This window comes from Tamandua tetradactyla, chromosome 3, assembly GCF_023851605.1.
Source record: "Tamandua tetradactyla isolate mTamTet1 chromosome 3, mTamTet1.pri, whole genome shotgun sequence".
Lineage (NCBI taxonomy): Eukaryota > Metazoa > Chordata > Mammalia > Pilosa > Myrmecophagidae > Tamandua > Tamandua tetradactyla.
In genome coordinates, this window is record NC_135329.1 from 144825502 (window position 1) to 144837943 (window position 12442).

General features: G+C 37.3%; 1 protein-coding gene across 12 annotated transcripts in view; it reads left to right on the forward strand.

Moving 5' to 3' along the window:
* RAPGEF4 (Rap guanine nucleotide exchange factor 4) overlaps nucleotides 1–12442 on the forward strand; it is a 328672-nt gene that overhangs the window by 276603 nt on the left and 39627 nt on the right. The window lies entirely within an intron of this gene.

Below are 12442 nucleotides of genomic sequence, written 5' to 3' on the forward strand. Positions count from 1 at the left end.
GTGTTCTCCTCAATACCTGTATAAAGAAATGTGAACTAGTCCTCAGGAAAATGCTGGCATGGAATATACTTGCCTGGGAAGTAGGCTAGAAAAGCTGATGGAGAAGAATCTAGGTGTGTCATTTAAGAATGGCTCCCCAAATTGGAGATAAAAAGGGTATCTAGCAGGATGGACCATATCAGCTTTTGTTCTTGCTCTAAACTGCAGTATTCATCAGATTGCTAAACTGCTGAGACAGATAGAAGTTATCATTGTGGGTTACTTTCATATTCATCCTGGTGCTTTCTTTCCTGAAGATACTGGAATTTTTCTTTGTTGCTCTTTTTTATTATCATCATATTGACTTAAAGAAATAAAACTTGAAATTCTAAAAGCAGTTACTCTAGGCAGACTGAAGACTAAGTTTGTTTTAGGCAGCTTTTTAATAGTGTATTGAATTGAACAGTTGATAGTCAGTGTCTGACACAGAGTTTGCATTCAGAACATGTAAATTGAATAAAAGAAGTGAATATCATTGATGAGTTATACCTTCAACTTTAGATGGCATGTGAAAGAATATTTTCCAATTCTACTTTAATTTTATCTATACTGGAAACACAAACTTAGACCCCAAAAAACTCTGGCTTTTTGAGCCATTGAATACATTGAAGGAGAATTCTTCTTTCTTTTTTTCTGAGCAAACCAATCAATGTTGACATGTTTCATTTTTTTTTCTGAATTATACTTGCTCTTTCTGATTCTCATTTTCCTGTTCACCCATAATTCTCTTTGAAGTCAACAGAATATGTGAGGAAAGGAGATTTGTGTTGAATGTGTTACTCAGTGGGAGCTGCAACAGTGAGATTTGGGTGTTTATTTGCCTGGAAACTATCTTTCCAAGTAATGACAGCTTAACGAGACTTACATATATTATATATTCTTTCTGGCGCATATTCAAATTAACACATTCAGGATCTCTCTGTGCTCTTTTAACTCCATACATGGTAATCATTATTAAACCTTTCAGATTTGTTGGAAGAGAAAATAAAAACTACCATTGCATCTAGACTAATTTTTTTTCACCAGCAAGCATGTTGATGAGCCAAAGGCAAGCAACCAAAATAAGATAAATGAGAGCAAAGTGGGCTGAGTCATATCATCTTTACAACTCAAAGCCCCAGATGCTGAACTTGAATTCTGTGAATTCTGATTTTTTCATTTATTAATTTGTTTTCCTTCAGAGTTGGTTGGGAATATCTAGATCAGTGACCTTGGCTTTAAGTCCCTGGAGGGAAGGTTCATGCGATGCTTGGTAGGAAGGGGTGCGGGTGGTGATACTGGTGGGGAAGAACAGTGAACAGTGGAATTAAGGAACACATGCTATCAAATCCTGATTCTTCTCCCGGTGGACCAAGGGGATCCAGGATGGCTGAGTATAATAATCTCCAGGACCTGGTACTCTAAGATCACCTCCTTCACGCCTACCCCGGGAGAACTTAGATTCTCTTCATTGCTGTATTTTTAACCAACTTTCCATGTGTCAGTAGAGAGAATATTGACTGGTGTTGTGCCACTTTATGTTTACCTTACTTGATCTATTGGGTTAATATTAGCTTTATTTTACAAATAAGGATACTGATGCTCAAACAAATGGAGTAACATGCCCAAGGTCAGTGACAGAGCCAGGGTGTAGCACAGGTCTTAGGATTCCAAGCCTGGGGGCTGTAATTTTTCACTTCACACTGCCTAATCTTTAAAAGCCTATTTTAATGTTTAGTGATTCCATAACCATGTTTTTTGTTTGTTTTTTGACATGGGCAAGCTCTGGGATTCCATAATCTTTTCAAAAAGTTTAAGAACAGTTTTTGACATGTATTGCAGGGTACATGTTTATCTATGATTTGGCTACCTAAAACAAAATAGACCTATTTTTTTGAAACCAAATAAATAAAGTGCTTTGTGGAACTTTGATCTGCCCTAAGAATACTCAATGATTTGCTGAATACATCACTGAAAAATGTATCTTTTCAGCTTTAATAGTTTCCCAATGTGCCAACGTTCCTATTTTACACACTCAGCGAACCTATTTTCCATACTCAAGTGACAACTCAGGGATGTCACAGCAAGCCCCAAGGGGTTCTACCTGCAGCTCTGCCAAGTAAGGAGAATCAAGAAGGGGTTTGGAACCTATAGGCTACTCCAGTACTGTACAACAGAACTTTCTGCAATAAAGGAAGTTTTCTATACCTGTGCTATCCAATGTAGTCCCGCTAGCCTTGAAATCAATTGTTGTGACTGAGGAACAAAAATTTCAATTCTATTCAATTTAGTTAATTTAAATTGAAATAGCTACATGTAGCTAGTGGCCACCATATTAGGCAGGTCAGGTATAGTCTTTCAGTCCTGGCCATAAAGCCTCAAACAAGAATTGCTGTTCTGCAGTGCCTGTAGGAGCACTCTAGGGAGGACTGAGGTGCATCCTGCTGCAGGCAAGCAAAAGTAAAAATTCTGTCGCAAAGGTCATCTATGTGTAAGTGCAACTATATTTTGTTGAGGGTCCAATTTTAGCACCCTGCTCCCCCAGAGAGATGTTATGTAGTCTCTTTATGTATAAAGCTATGATTTTGTGGCCATCAGTAACATAAACCATCTGCCATTGACTTAAGGAATAAAGAAATTCATGAGAAGGATATGCGGTAACACAGAACTGAAAAGCCGGGCTTTAGAAACGGGTTCAAGGGGTAAGAGACTCTGCTGCTGGAGTAAATTACTCCAAATATCCTGGACCCTCATTTCACTCCCTGGGAATATTTACACCCCCGGGAAGGAGGGTCTAGTTGCCTAGCTTGGGTCACTGCCTGTATCTTTGCCAAGGGAAGACAAAGCACTTCCCCGGACAATTTCACAGGACTGCATGGAAAGAAAAACAGAGAAAGTGAAGAAAGAGGTGATAGGCAAGTAAAGACAACAAATATGCATGCATTGCTTAATGCCACACCTACAAGCTGATTTGTGGCCAGCAGGGACATATAATGTGAAACTGAACAAGTGGGTTAACCCCGTGTTTTCACTTAGGATATGGAAATAGTAAAATACTTACCCACTTCCCATTAGTGAGTTGCTTTGGCTGAGTGTTTTCAAAGTACTTCAAACCTATGAATTCATGGCAGCCCTATAAAGAAGTCAGAATTTTCACTGCTCTTTTTCCAAATCAATAAACCAGGATAATGAAAAATTATGATTTGCTCAGAGAAAGGTAATTACTAGTACAGAAAAGATTTGAGCCCTGAGACACTGACACCTATTTCCGTCCTTAATCCACTTTGTATGTCTCCTCCAATTTTGCTTTTAACACAGAGAAAGATGGTAGAACTCTGTTTGACATTAATATTTCAGGCCTTTTATGTGCTAATGAAAGAGACTTTCTATTCACTAGATACACGTGGGACATGATTTGACCTCATGAATATAAGTGCTTTGTAATGAGTTTTAAAAATCATTATTTGTTCAATTTCTATACTTTTCATTTGTAGTTTCTTTAATTTAAAAAAAATCTGCACTTAAAGTTCAGCTCAATTTTCCTTTATTCTTTAAAAAAAATTTTAAACACCTATATTCCTATCACCTCCCAGGTACATCTGTTGCTTTCATTTTCATTTTATTGTGTATCTTCCTAGCCTTTTTTTTCCTATACATATAGAAATATATTTTTAAATACAAGAATGTAAATTTTGTAGGCTTTTTCACTAAACTATATCTCATGAATAATTTTCTATGCCATTAGATATTTTCCTCTAACATCATTTTTCTAAATATAGTTTTGTCATCTTCAAAAATAAGACATTCTCATTACAAAAAAATTTCAGTGAACACAGAAAAAGAGAAGAGAGCAAGTCACCTGGTGCCTCACCACTGTTAATAATTTTATGAAAAAATCTTCCAGAAATTATATATAATATTAAGTGATATCGTATTATAAACCTATTGGTAATATGTTCTTTTTTCACTTAACAGTATGTTGTGGGTGTCTTTTCAAATCTATATACATATATAAAAACACACACATACATAACAGCATCATCTTTTTTTATAGATAATTCCACAAACATTTATTAAACACCTAAAATGTGTCATACAGTGCTGGGCAATGAGGGACAAAGATATGTGAGAAATAAACATTTTAACTTTTAGTGACTACATAATATTACATGGTTGATACATCATAATTTATTTTCCTAGCCTCTTCCTCCTAGATATTTAGATTATTTACAAGATTTTTTTGTATGACAAACATAGTATGAATCTCATCCTTCCACTAAATCTGTACCCATATATTTGGTAATTTCTTTAAATTCCTAAAAGTAGGCAAAGAATATATAAAATTTTAACACTTTTTGCTGTTTATTAACACATTGCTCTCATATTCTTAATTTTGTGTTTTATGATTAAATTCTGCCATATTTGTAGAATACAAGCGTGTACACACACAGGCTTTCCTGTAATTCAGCAACTGGCCACAACTAAATAATAGTATTGTGAGTAACTGTCTCCTTGGTTCAGAATATTTTCACATCATTTGTTTTATCTTTCCAACACCCATCCCCCAAATGCAAGGCAAAAATAGGACTGTTGCATTATTATTTCATTTTACATGTAGGAGAAATTAAGGCACAGGGAGGCCAAATAACCACCTATAATTTGTGCATGCATACACTGGCATGACTGGAGGTAGTCCATGTAACACTAATGTAATCTGGTTTGCAAGGGACACTGCAGTTAACTCTCAACATCTATGCCTCCTCAGTTGGTCACTCTAGTCACTCATAGCGTAGTTATCAGCTGCCCTTGCCAGTGATTGATTCTCATATTGCAGGCTCTTAGAGAAAGATTGGACCAGTGAGATTCAAAGATTCTCTGGTTCTTCTAGGTAAAAAGCTTTTTCAGCATTTAAGAGAGAGAACAGAAAGCCTATAGCTCCAATTGCCAGTGACAGTCACCCTACAACCATGAGGAGAATGAGACCTAAGATGAAGATGAAATGAATGGAAAGTCAGAACAATGGAGTCTGTGATGCCATCATTAGCAATTGGACAATCCTGAAGTTTACCCTGCCAATAGATTTTTCTCTTATATCAACTGGTACAGGTCTTTGCATTAGGGCTGGTCTTTGTTGTTTAGGGCAAATTGTTGCTGCAACTAAAGAATCCCAAATGATAAATAGCCTATTTTTGGTATAGAATTCAATACAAATTCTATGCTTTTGGCATGAAAAAAAATGTATTTAGTTTCTTGGATTAAAAAGAAAAGAAATAGACTATGGATTATTCCACTGTTTTAGCTAAAACAGCATTAAGTATATATTATGTCCTTTGTACAGAAACAAAGTAAACATAACAGCTACCATTATTGAAAAAGTGGTGTTTCATTTATTTCTCTTTGAAATTGACTGGGGAATGGCCTTTTTAGAAATTGATTTGGGTTCTCTGAAAATTTATCAAATTTGCTTTTCTTGTTTATGAAACGTTTACAAAACAGATCAGGTTCATATTCTCTAGATGAAGCTAAGTATTTAGGAACATTCTTTAGATTGGTAAGAAAAATTTTAAGCTTACATTTTATTGAAGCAGAATTTCACACTTATAGTCCCATTTGATTCTAAAAGTATATGATCCATATGTCATCATCAGAGCGATTTACTCCTTCAAAAGTGCAATTTGACAGTTTATTTCCAATGAGAAAGGCTTGGTTTGATGATATAAACACAATACGTTCCTTGAAAGAAAACAGCTATGCTATCAGATCTACTACAAAATACTTTCTTAACATTTTCTTGGCCTCTTATCAACACTTTTTTTTTTTTTTTTTAAAGGAAAGACAGAGAGAAGGAAGGAAGGAAGGAAGAAAGGGAAACATCTTTAAACATTTTCTTGTTTTATTGTATTTTGTTTTTTTGTTTTTGTTACATGGGCTGGGGCCGGGAATCGAACCGAGGTCCTCCGGCATAGCAGGCAAGCACTTTGCCCGCTGAGCCACCGCGGCCCCAACTTATCAACACTTTTAATACTGTTTTCATGATAAGAAAGTGAGTCTGAGATGCTAAATAATTTGTCCAAGCTACAGCTAGTAAATTTTAGAACCAAGATTTGAAACCAGACAATGTGCTACATTAAGCCATGTTCTAACCAGTAGGCTTTGGTACATTAAGCCATGTTCTAACCACTAGGCCCTGATTTGAGACTAAAAAGAATGGCCAAGAGTCAGAGGCTTCTAGAGGTTCAGATGCAAAAAATATTCTGAGCAAGAAAATGGGAGGCATCTGAAGAAGTTGACAGGAAGCACTCTTGTGAACTCAAAGTCCATAGGTGCATGCATCACAGGACCAGCCAGTGCTGGTAATAATGACATTGCCAAGTTAAGCCCCAAAATGCCTAATCTTATGAAAAACTCTAAAACCATCCATTGAAAATGTTTTAAATAATTTCCAAAAGATGATTGATAGTAATGATGGTGGTTCACATTTACTGAGCATATACTAGGTCTCAGATATTTTGTACCTGTTTTTCCTATGTTATCTCATTTTATCCTTCTCAGCAATCCTATGAAGTTTACTGATTAAACTGAAGATCTAAACGATCAATTGATTAATCAAGAATCACACAGTGTATAAGTGAGGAAGGCAGGATCTAAACCCAGGCAATCTAAATCCAGAACGTGTCTCCTTAAGCATAAACTGTATGAAGGAAGGAATAGATCTGGTGCTCAGAACGGTGGGATGTTCCGTAATGGCAAGTAGGGAAATAAAGAGGCCCCATAAGACAGGAGAAAAACAAGAACTCTGACACCCTGCATAATACAAGCTATGACAGTTAGTCATCTGGCAATTAGGCTTAACCTCTCCATGCCCTATCTATCTCACAACTTGTTGTGAGGCTCAAATAAGGTTGTGGGTGTGAAAGTGCATTATAAAACTTAAAGCCCTATAGAAATATTACAGTTATCATACCACTGAGAGGAATATGGCAAAATGCAAAGAATGTAAAATCTTTGTCTAGTCAGTGGGCAAATGACCCCCAAAGTTTGTTTTCAGCTGTAAGCGGAGCTCTTGTATGCAAAGCAGGACTTTAAAAAACAACAACATTGAAGAGTATCAGTTTGAATGTTGATAAGTGTTTTATAAATAGCTGCATAATTAGCATGTACTTACTGCAAAAAGTATACATAATATTTTATTCCCTGTTGTAGGCTGTAATGAATCTGCTGCCTCTACATCCTAGGAGGTTTTCACTTACTTTCCCCATGATAATTTTAATACATGGAACCATTATTAGCTGAATTAAGAATAAGTAAATGAGCAGTAAAAAAAAATACAGAAAAATTACAGGTGCCTGTGGTGAGTAAGATAATAACTAGGTAAAAATATATGAAATAATTACAGTGTTTGAACGGCAGAGCCGGCATGAGGAAAACGACTCAATGGAATATTAAGCCTGCTGTTGGCAGGGTAGAAGCAGTGAAGCTGCCACAGTGGTCTTCACCTCTTCTGATCCTCACTCTGCTATCCCTGACAGCAGATCCAACCTGTCCTCAACTACATCTAGACAATGCCAAAGGAGTAGGCCCAATTCAGGAGGATTTAGTCACTTGGAAAATTTGCCATCCCGTAGATTTAATACCTAAGTAAATAAGAGTCAGTTTTACAGATGTATCAGATGTTCTGAAATTTGTGTAGATTTAATCGACCTGGTGACATTGAATTCCGTATGAACTTATTTAGAATGTGTTTCTCTGCTTTGTATTTGACATCTGGGGAAACTAGAATTTCAAGAAATTTAGACAAAGGGTTTTTAAAGAGCTGTGATATTTTTGAAGTTTTTTTTTATATAGAAAATTGCATTAATATAGCAGCTCAATGGTATGATTAAAATGTTTAAGGTAATCAGTCAGTCAACAAACACTTGCAACATGTTGTTTCTGTGTGCCCAGTCCTCTGCTAGGAAATGTAGAGATTCAGAATACATTTCAGACACGGTTCTTGCTCTTAAGAAGTCTGATTTAGTGCTCCTGAATGTTGAGAAATTTTTATTACAAGAGTAATCTCAAGTTCGAATTTGAATGGTGCGTAGATTTAAGAATGGTTAGCAGTGATGAGCAATTACTTTCTACAGTGATGGGCACAGAACACGAGAGAGCCTGGTGGAACTATAGCATAGAAGATCTAGTTCAGATATTAGAAAGGCCACCTCCCTATCAAATTGTCAAGCCTGCAACAATTCTCTTGGTTTTCTGCATATACTTTGTCTTTCTGAGGATCTTTTTTTTTGGATCAATTTCTACATCTCAGGTGAATTTCCTGTCATCCAACAACTTCTCTGAAACCCTGATTCTGCTACATGATAATGTTTGGATAAAGAAATTAACTTTTATATCAGACAAAATGCTAACAGTTTAAACACAGAAAAGGCGTGCTGGGGAGGGAGCGAAGAGGACTGAGTTCTAGTCCTAAGAACCCCATTGATAAATTTAGGGAAACTACCTAACCTCATTCTGCCTCAGTTTCCTTACCTTTAAAATGATGGAGAATGAGATGCAATCAAAGGGCTCTTGCAGCTCACAGATTCTATGATTCCGTGAATCATCTGAAATCAACTCAGTTGTGTGTTAGTGTGTTAGTGATGAGTTTGGCCACTTCAACTATTATGGCCTTTTAAAAAACATTTATGGTAGTTATATATAATCAATATAAAACCCCCTACTGTAGCCACTTTCAAGCATACGATTCAGTGGTTTCAATTGCATTCACAATGTTGTGCCACCTTCACCAGCATCCATCACCAAAACCTTCTCATCATCCCAAACAGAAATTTTGTATTTCAGGGTTTACTCCTCGATCCCAACCTCCACCCCACCCCACCCTGTAACTAGTAACCTAATTTCTGTCTCTATGAATTTGCATATTCTAGGGATTTCATATAAATGAAATCATACGATATTTGTCCTTTTGTATCTGGTTTATTTCTCTCAACATGATGTTTTCAGGGTTCAACCATGTTGTAGTGTGAATCAGAATTTCATTACTTTTAAGTGGCTGAATAATATTCTATTATGGCCTTTTCTTAGTTGTGTTTAAAATAACAATTCAGTGAAAAATGCTAGATTCTCTTGCAGAGTTTAAGTAGTGCTTTATGAGAACCGATCATATTATCTTTCTGTGTCTTTCTCCCATCAGTCAGGTAGCCGTAGCGTTGCTTGCCTGAACCCCACTGCCATGATTTCAGAAGCCATGGCCCCGTACAGTGAAAGTTCTACCCATCATTGGATTCATATGTATTTTATTTTCTATACTAATCTGTTTTTAGATGCTTTTAACATAGACATCAGCCAAGTACATATTTTAGTATCTTAAGAGGTCAAAAATATCTTATATATGTGATCCACAATGATAATCCTTTCTAAATTCCTATCCATCCTGGAGAGGAGTTAGATTGTTTCCACACTGCTGGACTTTCTCCGTCAAATACTTAATGAATTATTTCCATTTTAGCCAGAAAAGGTAATGGTTTATCCAAGCTTCCTAATGTTTTAATCTATGAATAGGCTGTAATTTGAATTGTCACTATCTTTAGGTTGCATTTTTAAAAAATCATATTAATATGGGACCTGGTGGGATGTTCTTTATTCTATAGTCCCTGAAGGGAATATAATTTTTCTTCCCTCCTCTCTTATAGGAGTTAAATAAAATCTAAAAATTACATAACTCTTTTAAAATCCTGGGGAGACTGTTACAGAAATGAATAGGAGCCCCGGCACCTCCCTTGTAACCATTTCAGGTACAATCCCTTATATTTAAAGCCCTCCCTGTGCCCCTTAAGAATCTAATTCCCACGGACGGCTCGGGAGCGGACTCGTATGGGAGAGGAAGAGCCCTTGAGCACATGCCAGGGGTCAGCTATAAAAGTTGTATAACCTCCACCGCCATTTTAGTAAATAAACATCTGTAAAGGGAACGGGGAGACTTTGAGGAATAAATGAGAGCTTCCTTTTCTTTTTCCAGAAGTAAAAGTATGTAACTTTCATGAGAAAAAGGAGAGAGCCCCCTGCCAGTCCCTCTGGGCACGGGCAGCTTGGGGTGAATGAGGACGCAGCGGGCGCACAGCCCTCTGCGTGCGGAACGCCACATGCTCAGGCCGCTCCAGGCGTGTGGAACTGCCGCAAGCACGGAATCTCTTTTCCAGGAAGACTTGCTTCCCAGATGCAGTTGTTCTTAATAATTTAAAGATCCCAAGCATTCATTGCCAGTCACTATAGCCACGTTCCGGGCTGTGGGGGTGTGACAGGAAACAGCCCTGCCTGGGTTTTTAAGCCCTGTCATTTCCTCGACTCAGCACCCGTAGGCAATTCTCTTCTCTCTGAACCTCGGTTTCCTTAGGTGTAAATATTTCCCCCTCAGGTTTGTAGGGAGCTTTTTATGAACATGTGAGCCTACTTTATAAACTGTAAAGCTCTAAAGTTGTTACAGCATCCCTTCCAAACGTGTATGGTGGACAAAAGTAAGATGTCTCCAGCAGAAAAGAGGACAAGAGAAATCTTTGCAGAGATAATGCAGCTGTGGTTATCATATCCTTGGGCTCTACTTGTGTTGCTGATATGGCTCTATGAATGCACAATTTTTGACATTGCTTCTTTGAGTCCAAGTCAGTCAAGATCGCCTGGAAAGTTAGAATTACATTCAGGCACTGGCTTGATATTTCAGCTTCATACATATGAATAGGAAGGAAGCAGTATCTCTTTCTCACATACACACACACACACACACACACACACACACATGCACATCACAGACTTTTCAACATATTGTCGCATGTAATAGATGATAGGACCTATGCCTGCTGTATCACTAGCACCTAGCATAGCTCCTGATTCAATGTAGTCTCTTAATATTGATGAATGAATTTGAATAGTTTCTTTTGCCAGAATACTTATAAATACTTTGAATTTTCTTTGAAAAGTATATTAATCTATTTGGAAAAAATTGATCTCTGAAAAACCACATTCACACATTGACTTTCCTGTTCCTTGGGGTTATTTTCCTAGGTTTTGGCCGAGAGTTCACTGCTATAAATAGTGGCTCAATAAACACTTCCATTTCCTATATCTGAGATTACCATATATGAGAGATTCAGAGTACACTCTTACTGCACACAGTGTATAGTGAAATATTGAAGTTTATACAGAAACTTAGGGGCACACTGTAACATTCTTTTGAAAATTGGTATGATATGATCAAAACTTAAATTTGCACAGTTTTCACAGTCTGGGGTCATTGGTAAGACAGTTGCCTAGAGCATGGAAAGTGGACAGAGGGAAGGAGGAGTGTGGATGTGACCACAGTGGTGTCAGGATTCTGTGGGGCAGTTTTGTTACAGAGTGAGCACAGCCTAGCAGGGGCCTTTGAAACACTTTTAGGTGGAAACAGACTGTATTTGAACTTCTGTATTTTTCAAAGTTGACCTCCCCTCAGTCTACAACTCTGCACCCTTTTCAAGCCATCCTTACTTTCTCTTACTGACTTTCATGCCATGGAAATGAAAAAGTTCCTTCCAAAGCCTGATATAATCTAAGTTCCTGTACAAATACAAATTGACATGAAAAGCAAACAGGAGACGAAAGCACCATGGAAAGGCAGCATTGTATTTTCATGATGTTAGGTTCATTACCTGATTCTCTTTAGGTCCACATTGCTTTACCATTATTAAATGCTACAACTGAAAGAGAATGTAGAGGTCATTTCATCTCATCTTCTCATTTCACAGGTGAGTAAATGGAGGCATACAGAGGCTAAGCGACTTGCCTAAATCATAGAGTTAGATGGTGGTAGCAAAAGAGCTAGAACCCAGGTCTTCCAACTCTTAGTTGAACTGGTACTTATTTTTCAGTCAGTCAAGAAATACTTATTTGCCATTCAACTTCATGCCCACCTGATGCCGCTAGGGGCCATAAAAAGTGGTCATAAAATGTGCCCATCATTGCAATTCTTTGGAAAGAAAAACTGAGTTATAAATGCATAGAGACTAAAGGGTTAATCAGGAAAGAAATAATCTTCACATAAAGTGATCTTTCTTCCTTTTTTTTTTGTAAGCTCAGAGAGAATTGTAGCAATACGGGTTGAGCAATTTTCCTTTTTATGAATCCCGTGCTCAATTTATGAAAGCCATTTTGCAACCCATTTACATGCAGTAAACCTTTGCTTTAAAGTTCTGTCGTTTACCTTGATCATGATTATTTATGGTCCCTTCAGAAAAAGGCCCTTTACTGGTTTAGCTCTCAAGCACAACACTTCCAAGAGGTAATTTTCTACGGTGCTTTTAAGTCATGGTAGTAAGCTGAGGCGCGGCTGGTCTTGTAGACAACTGTGAGGCAAGATAGTGTTGTAAATTAGAAGGAAAACTTGTTGGAATTGGGAGTC